This window comes from Chamaea fasciata, unplaced genomic scaffold (assembly GCF_029207755.1).
Source record: "Chamaea fasciata isolate MVZ Bird 193981 ecotype frontalis unplaced genomic scaffold, bChaFas1.0.hap1 SCAF_7, whole genome shotgun sequence".
NCBI lineage: Eukaryota > Metazoa > Chordata > Aves > Passeriformes > Sylviidae > Chamaea > Chamaea fasciata.
The window spans coordinates 21,811,635-21,830,216 of NW_027094092.1; the positions used below are offsets into that span (position 1 = coordinate 21,811,635).

An 18,582-nucleotide genomic window follows, 5' to 3' on the forward strand; every position below is an offset into this window, starting at 1 on the left:
GAAATTTGTTTTGATTAGTTAGGCCTTTTTTCCCCATTCACCACACCCCTTCCAAATTGCAGCCACAAATTAAAAACCGCCTAAGAAAAAGTTTCTTGCTTGGTTCTTGGTACTGTTCATACTTAATTTAATGTGATATCAGTTGTAGATGTGAGGGGTATGGTGTAAAAGCAGAAGGACAGGGGTACATAAAAAGAGTATTTCACAACTTGGAGAATATTTATAATGTAATAATAAGCCTCTGCAATGAGAGAAAAGGGATCTGAGAATATAGTCAATGGTAAATAAGGAAGCAAGAAAATCAGTGTTTTAGAAGCCATGTTTGCAAATATGACAAATATATCTACCTAGGAAATGGTAATTAAGTTAAAAAAATACTGGTTTTGCAGTAGTGAAATTAAGAAAAACTATGAGAGTCAAATTCTGCCCTTAGATATACTCATATATTGCCTGATGACATTGAGAGGGAAGATTTTAACATCTCACGTCTGACTTGGAACCAAACCAAAAAGACTATTTTCAGATGACTCTGGAGTGACTTCCAGATCAGAGGATCCCAAATTGATCTGTCAATGTATAGTGAGATGATTTCATCAGGCATAGAGAGCAGTCTCTTTGGAGTTAAACACGATAGCTATTGCATAGTACATAGAAATGACAATGGCAATTTTGGCTTTTACAGAGCAGAGGGAATTTACTCACATGTAGAACTTCATAGTACAGAAGACTGCTAAAATGAGTGACAGAAATACTGGCCATCATTCCCTTTTCAAACTGCTATGTAATGGCTTTGCTGCTCTGTCCTGTAAATATGACTAACCCAAATGAATTGCTAGGTTCTGTGATGCAAATAGAGCATTAGTAAGCACGATGTCCAGGTCCTCCTCCAGGGTCCCCCAGCTTTCCAGTATAAACCTAGACAGACATCTTTTTCTCCCTTTTTACTCTTTTTCTAATGGTATGTAGCATTAACATGAACCATATTTCAGCAAAATGGAGGCTTCAAACAAGCAAGCACATTTTTGGGTAGACTGATCCTAGGCAGCTGGTTACCAGTTTGGGGAGATTGGCATACAGACATTTATTCTCCTTCACTTCTTTTATGAGTGTAGCTTGGTGATGCCGTCTGATAATATCTTGGTTTCTGATAGTTTCTGAAGGGTCCTGTCTGGAACAGTGATTTGGTTTCTCTCTGTTTTTTAAAATTCTTGAGAAGAAGAAAGAAGGCAGCCTGTTGTGTCAGAAGGCTGTATATGAGGATAAGTGGAAAGGCTCTGGTGGGTCTTCCCAAACCACACACTTAACCATTTATCTGGCAGACACTTAACAATATCAACAAGAGTCAACACTTGTTTTTTTTTCTCAGAAGTCTTTAGAGGACCCAGCCTAGCTGCCTATGATGTTTCTTGGCCCTTTGTTTTAGCAGGCAGTCATCAAATCTTTGATTCTTACTTGTGCTGCAAGATCCTTTATTTATGAGACTATTGACATTCCACAATCTTTTAAAAAAAATTCCAAATTGAAAGTACTTTTCTCTTTGTTGTTAATTAGGATTAGGTTCCTGAAGACCAGCAATGGGCATGTCCCTATACTTTTCATGAGGGAAAATAGGAAAAAGATTGTTGCCTGAATGTCTTATGTACAGTAGCACCAGACCTGAAAAAGTTGATTTCCTGGCTTTGTTTCATGCCTTGCTGTAAATTTTAATGGATGCTTTTCCTGCAGTTGGACCATTCATAGCTGCCCTCTCCTGTGTGGATTCTCCAGTTCCTAATAAGACATGGAGTCACAGTGCAGCCTTTTTGTCCAACCTGGAATATTTACATGTCTCTGTAAGTCTTGCTGGCCACTTGATTCCACAAAACCTGCAGGAACTCAATTACCATTGAGACCTGTATTTAAGTGCCAGGACTGACTATAAACTACCAGTGCATTCAGAAGTTATTGACCACCCTTTCTGTCTGTCTTGTCCATGCACACGTACACACACATGCACACACACAGCATGATCACAAGCCTTGTTGCCATAGGAAACCAAACTAAAAACAAGCAAGGTCAGAAGGCATGAGCTCATTGTTTTTCTTTTCCTGTTCCTTCTTAAAAACTCCTAGCACAGGCTTTTGTTAGTCATTAAATTAGACGTGGGTTTGGATGCTAGGTAATGGAAATTGTACTTGCTGCCTGCTAGTTTTATACTGCATGACATGGTGGTGGTCCATCATGGAGTTTGTGTGGCTGCCATCTTTTTCAGGCCTTACCTCACTCCCTAGTCAATCCCTACAAGATTTGGCAGTCATACTTGCTGCTTTGGCTTAAAGTTTCCTTCCTAGTCCGCTGCTTGTTGTTGAGAATGTCTCTCATAATAACTTTGATCTCACTGCAGAGTTTTTCCCACCTTGAAAAAAGTAGCGGCATCACAGGAACAAAAGATATTCCAAAAACCCAAAGCAGGTTCATCAGTGGTTAAATATTACAGAAATTGCTAGTCTCGTTAGAACTAACTCAACCACTGTCATCTTTGCTTTAGAATAAATATTTGTAGTGTGTTATGGCTATACCATTATAATAGAGAGGTACTTCCCTGGGCAGGAGGTCTGATGTCTACTGTGACTCTCCATAAAGGGTCATGGAAGTCATACTTTTGATAATAGCTCATGGATAACTCTTCTTTCTTTGTCCTTGCTGGCAGAGCAGCAAAGTACCACTTTTTTGACCAACATGGTTACTTGCAGAGACTTATTTGTCTTTTCAACATGAATTGTTGCATTCTCTTCCATCTTCTTCTATCAAATACACTTGCAAAGTACAAGCTATAAGGAACAGGAACCCATGTGGATATATATGTGTAAAACAGCCTAGTTAATAATAAAGCACAGTATGCATTTCTTTATCTCATGCAAACATTCAAATAAGGTGCCTACAAATGGGCACGATTATTTGGATGTGTTTTATCATGAATAAATCAGAATAAACCAAACTTCGTATTTTCCATATACTGTTTCAGAAATTCAGAAACTGGATACTGACTTGGTTATGGTGGCCTGTCCCCATGGCCAGGGAGAGCTTGTGCCTTGCTTGTGCTTTTGTATGCTTTCACATGTGCTTGCTCTTACAGAGGGTCTGCTCTTGGCTAAAATCAGAGAAGTTTCAGCCTTGGAAAAAATTTCCTCTTGTCCTGTCTGGATGCTTTTTTGCTCCAGTGGATGGAAATTATATCTTAAATGTATATTGCTTATTAATGATTTCTTTACAGTGATGATCAGTAAATCCTAGTGGTACATAGCTCACCCTGATCCTATCTTCATTTCTACATCTTTTTCCCTGGCTTAGTCAGTGCTGCAGAAAGAGAGTACCCAAAGTCACTCAGCAATGGCCTCTAGCCACCTTAGTTTTGTTAGGCCTTCTAGGGACAGAGGCTCTTCTCACCATCAAGGATTTTTGGAAGAGGGGGAAGAAGCCTGCTTGTAATGGTGGGATACAGTAAAATTTGGAACACTTCTGGTTGCCAACAAGGGCACAGAAAACACATTTTCTGAAACTCTTTTTACCACCCCATCCCCAGCTTCCCCAGAACTGTATCACTGTCTTTACTAGTTGTATACACAGGGTTTTGGCTGCTTGTGGTGCCAAGCCATGAAACATTCGCAGTCTGGGAGCTGTGCTGATGTTATCAGGTCAGCAGAGAAAGGAACTACTAGAATACAGTTATTTTCAAAAGCCATCTAGGGCATTAGAGTTGCCACAGAGCATACACCTATCACCCTGCATTCTTTCAAATCCTAGGCATATAGCTTTAAAATCCTTAAAGAAAAAGAAACTGGCAGCTCACTGAGAGACACCTCAGACCTGGCACCATGTGTCTTGAAGGCTCACATCACTGGCTGTGTCCGTGCTAGTAAATGATATGTATCCTGGACCATTCTCTGGCACTGAGGTCAACTGGCACAAAACATCCAGTATCCATACTACTAAACTGTCTTGATCTCCCAAGACAGGACAGCCATATGCTGAATGTTTCTTGAACGCCGTCTCTGGCTCGTGGTATCTTTCAGTCCTCACCCAGGAGCTGTTTGGGAGTGTGCTGTTTGGTTCTGGCCTTAGCTATGCCAGGGTTCTTCGAGAAACTGGAGAAGAGGTGCCAACAGTAGTGTCCCTGGCACCAATTAATGTTTCAGAGAAGGTGTAGCCAGCAGACTTGCAGGTGAATTGTGGGTGCCTTTGCCACAGCAATGAGATGGAAGGGTTGATCCTTTTTACAAGGGCTGCAGTTCCTTCTCTTTGTCAATCCCTTTGTCTTCTCACTCCAACCTGAGATTTTATTCTGATTAATGCTGGAATGGCTTACTATTTTCAGCTGTTTAATAGTTTGCTGTTGTGATTGTATTTGCTTGTGTTTGAATTTGTATTTCCCCAAGGATAGGGAAAGGGATTCTATAAATATTATTTGTTTTAATTAACAAATGTCAGCTTCTTTTGTAATGTAGTAGGGCAGCAAGGATGTGCACTGGGAGAGTGACCAATAAGGCCAGAAAGGCATTGCTGTTTTTATTCCTGTGTCACGTTCACCACAGTTGCTGTGCCACTGTTGCCAGAAACTCTAATGCCACCACAAAGGACTTTATCTATTATAAAACCCTTGCTAAAGCCCCAGGGTATTGAAGGCAGACAATTAATTGCTTAATGCCTTCTCAGGTATACTTTTTTATGACTTGTAGTTTGCTGCCACGATCCACAGACACTCTGCAGTTCAGGTCCTACTGAAAGAATGCACTTGGTCAAAAGTTTTTGATTTGAACATTCAGATTATTTTGATCCCTTTTAGGCTCTTCAGAAGATCACCAGAATTCTTTTGTGGCAGTATAATCTTTCAAGATACATCTTCATTCTGTATCATCTTCTGTAGCCTGATGCAAGCTCTGGTTGAATTTGGCCAGGCATGTTAACCAGGCTTCTGCTCACTGAGTCAGACCATTTGTTGGCTGTGGTCTAGGAGGCTCACTGTTAGCCAAGGAGGAGAGGTCTCTTTCTGGTGATTATTTTGTTAACTGAGAAGACTTTAAATTTCTTGTTAATGATATTTTACAAATCTACGGTCAAAATCTGAAATTAATGACAATATTTTAATTAAATGATGATATATCCTGGGCAAATCAGTGACGATACAGGGACATGAAGATTCATTGTAGTCTATTAAGGTTGTGTCTATGTTCTCAAATGAGTGTATCTATTCCTAGAGATTATCTTGGATAAGTAAACAAAATATCTTGGGTATTTTTGCTATTCTGAGGCATTCTGATAGACTGATAGTTGAGTGATATATTCTGTGGGACAAAGGCTGTTTGCTTAACTCATGTGAGCTAGTCTGCTTATTTCAATGAGTTAGCCAAGTGAACTGGATTTTGTTGTTTGGAAACTATTCAGAAAGCTGTGCTTTATTTTTGTGGAGGATCCTCCACTAGTCTGGATGTCACTATATGATTAAATCAATGGGAAACCTGTGGGGAGGTTAGAAGGTATGGCATTGAGTTTGGAATGCTTTAAGATTAACAAACACACCCTTGAAGGTGGGCATGCACAAGGCAGATGGACCCCAGTTGTGGTACATTTCAAATGGTATTAAGTAATATTCATGGGTATTTCTTATGCTGTATATTTAGGGCTTCTGTGGATACACAGCACTGGAATTATTATGTTCTAAACTAAGAATTTTAGAGTAGTTTTAACAAATGTTCTATTCATCTGTAAAATCTGGAAATGTATTCTGTCAATGGAGGTTAGTACATAAAAACTGATGACTGTTGAAAAAAAATTTGAACTTTTGTTTGAATATAACTATTTGTTTTGATGGTAATTGAGGCAATTCCTTCACTTTCCACAAACATTCATTAGATGATATTCTGTAGAAAAACTGTCACATGCAATGATGCATTTCTGTATCCATATGAATGCCTGAACTGGAAGTCTATGTGCAGCTCTTAAGGAAGCCTTTGATGGGTTATAAGTTTACCAACCAAGGGTATAAAAAACAGATGTCAGGTGATTGGGGTGACCAACAACCCCCTATAAATACCAATCTATGCGTGGTAAATTCCTAAAATACACAAAACAGTCATTTTAGTGAGTAGCTTGTGAGCAATCTCATGGGCAGAAGTATGTTGGCAATTACTCACTCAATAATTGTGAAAAATATATCTGCTCATTGACATTTTGAAAAAAAAAGAAGATAAATCTCTTAAAAGCATTGCAGGGAAATATCTTGCCAGCTAACAACCCAAAACACACAACTCCACTTACAAATATTTAGCTACCCTCTGACTGATATTTCTGAACTTCTCATATTTCTTATTGGGACGTCTGTCTAGATGTACAGACCCCCCAGTTCCCCAAAGAGCAGAAGTGTAACCCCAGAACTGTGGCACCATTTGAATAAAACCAGTGAGTGGCTATATGAGTGGCTTGGTCCAGATCTGAAATTTGCAGCTTGATGGGATTTTTTTAAATAAAAATTCAAATTTTTATACTTGGATATGTTAAAAAAAAATGATTGCAATTTGAACTTTGAACCAGAATTCACTTCTGAAGGCTGTTACACATGAGCATTAGGGATTAGTACACATTTGGAAATGCGGTTATTGGCAGTCCTTAGTTTAAAGTCCTCTGCAGACCACAGGTAGATCCAGAACAGCGTATAGCTTGTGATTTATGATCTGCTGCAGTTACAAGATTTATGAGGGCCCATTCCTGCATTGTTCCCTTCTCATTGGCCCTGAGAATCAGTTCTCCCATGCTGCTCCTCTGTGACATGCCTTAGAGGTCCAAAGGAGGTTTGTTTCCTGTGTCTCCTTTTTCCTTTTATGTCTTTGGTGAAACTCCCAAGAAAAAAAGATCATTTTTCAGGGTATATTTTTGTGATGTAGACATGGGACATGATTGTCCAAATCTACTGACAGATTAATTTCATGCAGGATACATGAATAGTGCTTTCAACTTGTGGTCCATATATGCATGGACTGATTTCAGATTGGTAGCTTAGCTGGCATAGCTAATTCAAATGTCTTACTTACGAGGTTATTCATGCAATTTCAGCCTCATTTCAGTAGTGGCTGGCCAACAGATCCCATCATGTATAGACAGAGAGCTCTTCATGTGTTTGTTTTCTGGCTTGGGGAGTTGTGAGTGGGGGTAATATAATTTCCTGACACAATTGTTTATTTTTTACAATTTTCTAATTAAGATTGAGTTCCTAAAGCACTATATTACTAAAATAGTTTCATATGTTACTAAAATTTTTTCTGATTCTCAAGTATACAATGACTACCTTACCATAGTCAAAACAGTATCCTCCATTATAATTTGATAGTTTAAGATTTTCTTTAGAAATAAAACAGTTGAAGTAGAGATATTTTGTTGAACTTCTTCTTGAAATATACAATGTTTTTGTTTATATTTTTGGATTTCAGCTTTCCTCTGAATGATTTGTTATCCAAAACAAAATCAGGGCTCTTCTAGTACACAATAATTAAGAAAAGAGAACTAACAAGTACTAGAAAATTAGTTTTTTTCATTGTAAATTGGTGACCTGTACTGCAATGCAGAAAGCAGATGATGACCTGAAAGTCAGAGACTGAAAAGAATGACAAAACTTACTACAAAGTGATTACTGGAATTGTTAAGAAATTTGTGCTTTGAGGCAGTCATGTGTCTTTAAGCCTGTCACGATTCAATTCAGCTTCTTCTTTTCTAAAGTGTTCAGTGAGGAGACTGAATAAAGCATTCCCAGCAACTCTGGTAACATCAGCGCTGCTGGCCTGAAATATTCCACCTGTTGTTGTAGCCCTTCTCCCCTCACAGCATGTGTTAGTGCACCTTGCCCTGTTATCCCTCTCTTTTGCCCCACTCTCCTTTCAGCCAATGGGAATTTACAGCAGAGGTTTTTCTGAGAACAGGGGCTGGCCCCCTTTCTCAGGATTTCTTTCCTCAAGAAACAATAACTTTGCACAATGCCTGATTGGTCTGGGGGAGTTGTTTATGGTAACTACTTGATTTCAGCAGAGTTTTTGTGTTTTCTTTTATTGTTGCTAATTTGAATTTATTTTTAAATGGGGAATTAAATTACCTAGACAGGAAGATATTGATGCAAATTTCCTTACTGCTAAGTTAATAGGATTGAAATTAGGAGCATGTACATATTTTCAAGAAGCATCAAAAATATATAACTACAATTTAGGGACCTTAGAAAGACTTCAGTTTTTACAGAAATGTAATTCCTTGACTTGTTTAGCTCATCTGCTTTTTAAATGCCATGACCAAGACTGAAAAACTCTTTGCATCTTCAGTGATGCCTCAGGATTTTGTTGAGCCCTTCTTGAGAACAACATCCTGCACAGCTGTCTCCCTGTTTTCTTTAGGGGATTTCAAAGACTCCCCAAACCAAGCACTATAACAATTATGCTTTACAATCCATTCCACCCTGTATCTTCTTTATAATTTTACCTAGAAATTTTGTGAGGGAGTTCCAACACCAAAACTTAAACTATATAAGTGTTGTAACATGTACTGCCACACATACGTACATGCAATTATTTTACAGCTCAAGAAGACTAAAGTCTATCTCTGAGATTAGCACCTTTTAGCCAATCAAATGCTGCAGAAATATAACCCTTCTGTTATATATTTCTCCTTCTGCGTACAGCTGTCAGTGCACATTCAGCCCAAAGGATCTTGTGATGCTTTGCAAATAACATATGTACAGGAATTCCTGCTATACTGAAATGCCCAGGCTTAGAGGGTGGGCTGCAGCCAAGAAAATAATTAGCTTATAGCACACACTGCATAACGTGTGTGAACTGCATGTCTGTAAGGATAATTCTGGCCAAGGGCATATCAGACAGTACATCACACCAGTGTATCCTGCTGGAAAAGTCCAATATTTAAAAGCTCTGTTAAAATTATTAAAACTATCAACAACCTTGTTTGTTGGCAGTCAGGTTTTCTTTTTATTTGCACATGGACATGTGTTTTAATACCCATACATACAATTAAAATGTTGATTTATCATTTACATCCTTAAAACTTTCCTGTTTTTACAAGTATTTTCCTTTAAGCACCAGGTTTTAATAACTGATGGTAAAGAAAGTTAGAAGAAATCTGGCTTATACATCTGAGAGGACAGTATGCATCTATATTGACTACTGATACTGACTGACAGCTCTGAGTACCAGCCCATACACAGACTTACTAGTGTAAACTGTGAGCTAGACAGTGAATTGTGTGTGGGCATTTATCTTTTACAATACTAAAGCACCTGCTGCCTGTTTCTTGTTACTTATGTAGTGCTGCTAGCCTGGAGATCCCTGAACATTTTACTAAGGTTAATTGAGGAATAATCCCATTTAAATGGGGAAAAAGAAAAAGTAATAAAAAAGCTCCAACAAAAGCCTAAAACTTTTTTTCCCTGTTTAACAAATGAGAAACCACCAAAGAGTTCTATGATGTGGCTTTGTCAATAACACATGGTGAGCCCTCAGTTAATACTTACTGTCAAAACTGAGTGCCATAACTACACCCATCATGCTCTTTCTCTGACTGGGTTTATCCTTCAGAGTCAGCCAGTTGTTGCGGGACTGTACAATCCTACCACAGTGAGAATAACTGCAGTTTTCCAAGAGCATCCACAACAGTTGTAGTGTTGGCTAGTAATTATAAGGACAGGAATGCTTATAACCTCCTTAGTGGTACCAGTCTTCTATTACAAAATCCTTTTCATAGGAGACCTTCAATAGGTGCTCCAATGTCTTGCAGAGAAAAATATGTTTATGTGGCCTCTATGCCAGCATGAGGAGAAGCAGCATTGTTAACCTCAATCTTTACCATAAGTCTTGCTTTCTGAAGAATTTAACTTGGCTCCTCTAACTTGTTTTCCTTGCTTTGTCCTTTCCTTTCATTCTCCTCATCTCTGCATTGACTCCCAGGATGTCTCTATTCTCAAAATCGTTACACCAACTCAGTTAATGTTGCTATTCAGGTACTGTCTTTTTCTGCAGATTCCTCAGGACAGATTTCTTCTGCAAGTCTTTTCAAAGGAGATCTACCAGTGTAATGTCCACAATAACAGATTGAAAAGGATGATAAAATAAAATGGCAAGGACTACGTGGCACCAAAGAGCAACTACTGGCTGTCTTCTTGTAGAAAGCCTTTGCATGGCTCAAGGATCTCTACTCTATTCCTCCCTTTTCTTCATGCCACCTAAGGTATGTTTGGGATTAGTTCCTGGGAAGCATATTAGCTTCTCAGGAACCAATGTTTTTAAATATTTTTACCTGTATTGAGATACATGCATGTATGGCCCTGTATCAGTATCAAGAGGAAAGATAGTTGCGCAGTTCCTTTAGGTCAAATTTATGTGTACTAACCACAGGATTCATTATTTCTGCTCGTCCATGCTTAGATTTCCAAGTCAGATATTTCATGACAAGGCTGTAGATGGAAAGACATACTTTGAAATAAAACTTTAAGAAGTAAAGTGGGGATAAATGATCTCTATAAATGTAATCCAAGTAGTTATTATTTAATAGCTGATATTTTTGCTTCTCCCTTCCCACTTACTGCTGGACACCAGTTCTCTTATACAGAGAAAGAGCCTGACAGGAAAATAGCTGATTTTTGTCCTGGAAAATAGGGATTTCTCTCTGGAATGTGTGTAAGTGGTGGTATGTACACACTGAAGTGTGCATGCATTTATTGGAATCAGTAGCTTTGATCTATTATATGTATATGGCCTCTCTATGAGGAAAAAGAAAGATGATTCAAGCTCAAATAAATTTCCAGGCTGATTTGGTCAGACAAACAGCAATGTGGGGATATGTAGCCAGGATGCAAAGGCCAACATGATGTATATGCTCTCTGTGTGTAACTCTGTGTGTCCTCTCCATGTGTGTCTGCATGTTGATAAAGTGTTTTGTGTTTATTTTTCTGTGTGTCTGTCTGGACATGCATCCAATCCATTTTACCAGTTCATCCAAGGCAGTGTAAGTCATAACAATACTTATTTAGCTGTGTTTGTCAATGCACATATTTGAATTCATTTGAGTTCTACATGTCCTAGTCAGGACCAATGTTTGTCCATAATATATGTATGTATGCATGCATTCATGAAGATGTGGTTAACCTGCTTTGGTCTGATCTGGATAGGTGAATAACTCTGTGCAGAAGTCTGTATACAAGGGAAGTTTACTTTTACTAGTTTGCAGACTTTTAGTATATTCTTAGTGTACAGAATGCTGACCACTGAGTGCTTGTGACAAGATCAGGGTTAGTAATGATTGCCAATGTTAAAGATATTTTAATTTAATTATGTCCATATTCTTGCACAAAACTAATTCTGTTTTCTCTCATTCACACACACACACACATAAAGCAAAATTACAACACTGAGAAAGCTGGCCTTTGTTTCTTAGGGAAAGGCCAGGACTGGTTTAAGAGTTTGTGTTTTTTTTCTTTTGTTTGTTTTTGCTTTATGCTTAGAAATACAAAACTTTAGATTTCTGATGCCAAGTTTGGACATTGCATCCCTACTAAATGTTTTACAGGCACTTTGAGCTGTCTGGTGAGCCAAAGTGAGAGATTATATTCATCAGTTGTTCTGTCTACTTAATTTGTTAAGTGAAATAACCTTCCTGAAGTGGGAGCATTTCACATAGTTTTCCAAAGAACCAGGATTTTTTTTTTTTATGGCAACAGAAATAAAAATATTTCAGTCTCCAGCACCTTGAATAAAAATAAAGACTTTTTTTTTAATAGCTTCATTTAATAATTTATGCCCATGCAAAGTGAGTGCAAAAGAGGTATTGATGATTTATTTTGCACTATTTTCTTATTTGAGTCTTGAAATGTGGTTCCCTAATATCATACAGAGTACCAGCATGGTGAAACAGGTGCTTATACAGAGCTGAGTATACCAGGGGCAAGATAGCAGAAAATTAGGGCATAGGGGCCTATCCCAATTCTCCCAAAGGAAACGGGAACTGTATTAAGCCTAAACCTCTAATTACATAGGGGTAATAGTCTATCAGAACTCCCACAGCAAAAGGGAGTTGGAGCAAGCCCAAGACTCTAATTGCATTTTTTCCTTGCCATTTTTGTTCATATATTTTGTTTACTCTGGCTCATCATGACGTTATTTTGTAATTATTATGATAGGATTAGTGGCCATTAAATATCTGATTTCTGAATGGTATGGCTTGTTCCTTGTCACTGATGTCTCTGATCTGTGTCAGAAAGGTTTGTATATTCTGGTTGGTATAGCAAGAGATAGATACATTTATCTAATTGATTGAAATGGATCAAGGCTTATATATTTCCTACCAGCACCACAGAGAGCCATACTGCTTTTCTGTGTTCAGAAAACAGTACAGTGCAAGGCCACACCAGTGCTTTTTTCTTCCCTTTTTTTATACTGGGGTTCATACCAATGCCTTTGGATTTCTGTAGTGAGGCCTAGATATATCTAAGGAATTTTATAAGAAAAAGGCATTACTGGCTATGTGATAAGTAACTATTACTTGGAGAAAGTTACGGTGCTATATGGCGTTTTGGAGCACCCCAATACATTTGTTCAGTTTGTTCAATACCAGATTTCATCCTGCTCTTTTAAGAGTAACTCTGCAGTGGTATCAATATGTCATCTATGGTGCAGATGTTTGGAGATTTGTCCCCTCTTTGAATCCCAACCCCAAACATCCCAGCTTTAGAGTCAGAAGAGAGTTCTGGCACGTACCAGGCAACGAGAAGTGTGCCCATACTTCCAGTGGTACCGTGACTGGCAGTATCAAAACTACAGGGCTGTACAGAGGCCCTGATACACAATGGGAATTCTCACTGACGACAGTAGAAACTGCGTGTGTCAGTCTAGGCAGGACTCCAGGTGGATGACGTCAGTGTGGCTTGGAAAACATCAAAGTAGGAAATGTATGCTGGAGCAAGGGGCATTTCTGCAGTCATTCCTCACAACGTAATTTTACTTAGTTGCCCATTAATAATGTCCTGAGACAGAAGGGTACATCTGTATTTTGGAGATTTTATTGATTTTTCCTAATTTGTACTTTCAATTTGTGACCCTAATATTTAAGCTCAAAATTAGGGGAGGGCTTTAGTCAAGACAGGTGTAGGCTTCTGGAAAAGTTTTCTTACAGGAGTGATAGAAACAGGCAAGCAAATTAACTATGGATTTTGATTAATTAATGGAAGGGTTTAGATAGCAAGGTTGTCCAAAATAGGAAGGCTTTACTCATCAACACAGGAGATCCCATCCACTGTATCTATCTGGGGAGCTGGGAAGGAGATAATTATCAATACTCATTGGAAGGATATAGAGAATCATTGATAATAGCTCTTCAATGCTTTCTGGGACAGAAGGACTTTGACCAATTTGGAGGCATTTTGTTCCCAATTAATATATTTTTGGCTACAGCAGAGGTACAGAAACTTTGAACCAAATAGCAGAAGACGTGTCTGTCAATTAAACTATCCAGGAGATGTATTGGTAAGTGACCTTCGGTTACAGAGATATAAAGACTGAGTAACCTCAGTCACTTCACTGGAATCATTCAAGACTTAAACTGACAGAAAAGAGGAAGGAACGTCTTTCTCTTTGAAACCCTTTTATCACTTTTAGAATAACGCACCCTTAATGTGTATCTCCTAACTGCAGTAGGAAATATGTTTTTCTTTCAGACTGAACAGTATTTTGGTGTTTAGCTCACTTGACACAGTCTCTGTCAAAGAAGGCCATTTTTTCTTTTTGAACTTACAAACCTGGTTTGCAGTGTTTTCAATATGTGCATTAAAATCCATAGGGCCACATCTCACTGTAGGCTTACGATTTGTTAATATATGGAAGGGATGTTTGATTAAGAACAAACAGGGTGAAATAGATCATGATAAACAACAACAAAATGATTAAAAATAGATCCAACTGTCTTGATTAAAAGAGATTCAAATTTTAAATTTGCAATGAAGATTAGTTAGAACTGTTTCAATGATTTGTAAAAAGTAGTATCAGAAGGCCATTTTAGTGACTTGGAGTTTGCTGCCCTGGGCTATGTGGAGCCTGGGAACTCAGGGAGGCAGAGGAGTAAGCTGGCCAGTCCAGCTTCAGTGTTCAACATGACCAGAGTACACCAACACTCAGATATTTGAGGCTGTGAGGTGCAAGTGAACTTGTGAAAACTGCTTCTCCAGCAATTCCGTGTGCTAGTAGTAACAAAGGTAAAGAACCTACTTAAAACAAATACTTTAACCAAAATATTTACCTTAGCATTGCTTTTTGGGAAAAGCAATGTAAAAATACCTGTCAGATCCATTTTAAAAAATAGGTTTTCTCTTACCATGAGAGAAAACCACGTGTTTCACAGTGGGGACTGACACTGAGGTGAGCAGGTCTTCTCTGTATGGCTTTAATGATGAGGCATTGTCATGCTTCCCCCCCACCTCTTTAACAACAGATGCAAAGTATGGTACACCTGCAACCAGTGAAGTTGTTGTTTTGGGGGGGTTCAGAGGGGCTGGCTCTGGGGGAATTCTGCTAGAAAGGGGAAAAGTGCAGGTTTTGTGATACAGCTTTTGTAAATAAATACCTAAATTGCATATAATTCGACAGCTAAGCATTTCCTTAAGCACTAGTATCAAGATGCTGACTAAAAAGTAAATAATATGAAAAATTTCTGCTAGTAAAATCTTCTCTTTCCTAATAAAAAAAATTGGAGAAAATATATTATACATGCAAAATGTTTTTTTGCCTTTTTTGAAAGAAAGAGTGTGTATGGAAAAAAAAAACTGTTTGAGATAAGTTTAAGAAAAAGATATTTGAATGCAATAAAGTAAAAAAAAAGTTACAAGATTTTGCAAACATCTGTCGTTTATTGTAACCAGGGGAAAACTTATTCTTCTGCAGAGTGCGGACAGACAACAGTCCACTGGCTTGGACTGGGACTCTGTGTAGGTGGCATGTTGGCCCTTGGCACAGAGTGACTTCACAGTGTTAGGTGATAACATTTTAAACAGTTATTTAAACTAAAGTTTAAACGTTTTAAACCCACATTTCAGCCCCCAAAATCTGAAAATGAAGGTCCATCTTACTGCCTCTCATAGTGCTATTGCAGATTTCTGTGCTCCAGTCCTAGGAGGTCATGATGCTTTCCCAGGCAGACTGAAGTCCTACTCTGTAACTCATACAGGTAGTTTGCCAGGATTTCACTGACTGAAGCACATGCAGTGGATCTGAATTCTTACTGGCACACGAGAGAAATTGCTAAACCTATTGCAGCTGCAGATGTTCGGATCAGTAACTTTGGCTTCAGTAAAATGTGGAGATCTTTCCTCTCAAAATGTCTGGAAGTTTTCTGCCATGGGTCAGTGGCATGTACCACCTAACTCCAGTTTCACAGAGTAAATTTATATGTAGGGAACTGAATGCATGTGCTAGGAGTGGGAAGTGTTTTGCAGTCACTTCTCTGTAAGATGTGTGCCAAAAAACCTGCTGTAAAGAGTTAACACCACTGGAGGCTAATCACAGAATACTTGCTGACCTCAGGGGATTTCATCAGATTGTGCCCCAAGCTGCTTTTGTGATCAGATCCCATGAAGATGTTGCACAAGTCCTTCGTGTTGAGGGTTCAGTTGGTTTTTGAAAACTGGTTAATGGCTGTCGTCTTTAGTGAAAAAAGTGTAATAAAAATGTTATTTTCTGCCTAATGCAGAATATTTTAACTTCTCAGAAGATAGCTCTTAGTCTTTGCTTACCCATCTGTCGCCTTGGGTTGGTCACTTTCATGGCTGGGTTGTGCTGCTGAGGGTGCAAGAGCACAGCAAAGATGACGACGTACCTGAGACTGCAGTCAGTGGGAGAGCTATACAGAAGAGCCCTTCCACTGGCAACAGACCAAACTGTGACCATTAGATTCCAGTTCAGTTATAGACCTTTAAAAAAATCAAAATCTGGGATTAAGGTGTTTGGTTAACCCTTTGGAAGCGAGTACATGTAAAGGGTTGCGGGGGGGGGGGGGGGTGTGTGTGACAGTTTTCTAGGAAAGCACTAAAATATCGTGATCTATTGTGAAAGGGCTAATAAAGCATAAAATCAGCAACTCTATGGCTCATAGTACCTGTGGAGCAGGTACTTTTTTTAAGGGGACTAACTCTTTTCATACCTTGTAATAGTTACCTTACCTGTATAGAAGTCCATTTTCTAGTTGAAATAATTGTCCTTATTAATGATTGATGGGCTCTGAACTTGAACTTGCCTTATTTACAATTAAGAAAATATTCAGAACCACCTGAATAGCCCTAATTTGTATTTATTTGCAATGCATTTTAAAATTCTTTTTAGAAGTTTAAAATAGGACAACTTACAAATTACATTTTAAATAGTTTCACATCTTGCTTAAATAAAAGCTTGTTACATATCTAGACTAAAATTTTAGATGTTCTGTTTTAATATAGTAAGACAGTTTTTGGCTCAAAAAGGGGTAATTCTGAATGGAAAAGTTATCAAAGCTTTATTTTTGGCAACAGCTTTTCAAAATGACACGAGGTGTAGTCTGCTGTGCCTTGTGTAGTTTCAAGCCCTTGCTCTGCTTCAAGTGCTCACGATTTTGTTCCATCAGGCCCATAACTATCTTTGTCACCACAAATAGAGCCATCAGTGTCACTCCATTCCAAAAAAATGTTAACCCTTCCCTGCCCAGCACCTTCTCAAAGACTTGCTTCAACTCCAGCAATTCAAAGAACTAGCAGTGGAGAGCTTTGCTGGTTCATTTGGTAACTCTTTAACAGACCATCCTGATTTAACTCCTGGTTTTGGATAATATATAGGGGTTTTCACCAGTTCTTCCTCTCTGCTCCCGGTTCACACTTTCTGTATTTGCTGGGAAAATTTCTTGCAAGCTTTCTTCTTTGTGGGAGGAGAAGTGAAGCTTATGACTTAACAGCAAATAGACTAGAGGCATCAAGGTCACAGGTAAAATAGGTAGAAGTACTAATCTTTCCAGAAATACTAATCATAAAGCATGCATCACAAAGTCCTGATCTTCACTAGCCTCCCATGCTTTTCCATTGCCCTCACTATTTGACACCTGTAGGTTTGTGGATTGGAAGCCAGCTCTCATGCCAGCTGTTACTGGTGCCCTGAGTCCTGAGCATACAGGACTTGTGTGCCTGGGACCACACCAGCCTGGGGGCTCACAGGCGTCCTGCTTTGTCACTGCACCTCGCTCTGCTGGGGTCCAGAGGCAGTTCTACATATGACTAAATTGCACTGCTTACTGAAGGAATTTATAAATCCTGGGGGCTGGATTAAAACAGTTAGTTCCAAAATAGTTTTGTCCTGTAAAATAGCTTTGATCAACATAGGACTGAACATGTTTTCTGTTCATTACTGAAAAAAGTAAGGAATTTCTGCTGGCTATTTAGAGGCTAAATCCTACAACCTCTAGTGATATTCGTGCATATTCGTGAAAATAGTATCAAGGAACTCAATAGGAACATTTCTGTGGATCAGAATTTTTCCCAGGAGTGCCAGTTAACATAATATGGCCACAGCAAAATCTCCAATTGATAATGCTGCAATGATTCCTCTTTTGGTACCTGGCTTTTAGAGCTAAGTTTTGAAAGCAGTAAATCAAAAGTAAAATTTAAAACTTTTAATTGCATGTTTTCAAGTGCATTATACATCAAACAACATTAAGTACTCCAAATGAATTAAAAAACAAGTAAAAAACCCTTTAGCTGTAGTTTTGTTTGCGTTTCTTTCCTTGGATGTTTGGGATCTGCTATATTCAGTTCTATGAAAATTAAAATCTCCAAGACAAGCAGCTTGAATCTTTAACTAAATAAGCAAAATTTTACACAGTACTAGAGTTTTTAAAGTAAAAAAATTGGTGATATGATTTGTAACAATAATTTGCAAATTTAACTTTGGAACCAGCTTTTTCTTCCAGATGAGGGAGGACCAGAAGTAGCCAGGACATTCAGAGAAGGTAACTGTATAATCTTCCAAAGCTGCTTTGGTAACATACTGGCTACCACAAACATAATTTTCACAGAATCATAAATCCATACTTTCATATGAAGAGAAATTTCATGCAAGTCTCTTGACCTCCATAGTTAATTTAGGCAAAATATCTACTGCCTTTAAATGTATTGCCTGAAATTGCTTCTTTCAGGGAAAAAAAAAAAAAAAGTCTTGAGCTTTATACAGCTTTTATTTGAATATATTACATATTGTGAAATATTGACATACAGAGACAGGTCCTCCTAATTGTCAAAAATTTGGACGTGAAGGAAATTAAAAATTAGAAAAGATTAAAAGTTAGGGAAAACATTTCAGAGCTGCAGGCACCAGCCAGATAATTTCAGTGAGCAGCTTTTTTAAAAAGTGAATATTTATACTAAATGATATCCAGTTCAGAAATAATTTTCAGGGAAGATATTTTCTTATATTCTGGGAAGTTAGACTCATAATAGCCAAAGTAGAACGTAGCATGTAGCTAAATATAAAACAAAATAAGCTCAGTTATCTAATATAG

At 38.2% G+C, this 18,582-nt stretch overlaps 1 long non-coding RNA gene across 1 annotated transcript in view; it reads left to right on the forward strand.

Moving 5' to 3' along the window:
• LOC136292328 (uncharacterized) overlaps nucleotides 1–18,582 on the forward strand; it is a 62,947-nt gene that overhangs the window by 18,326 nt on the left and 26,039 nt on the right. Inside the window, exon 3 of the long non-coding RNA XR_010721887.1 lies at nucleotides 10,044–10,251. This is a non-coding gene — a long non-coding RNA (uncharacterized lncRNA). The remainder of the gene's footprint in view (nucleotides 1–10,043; nucleotides 10,252–18,582) is intronic.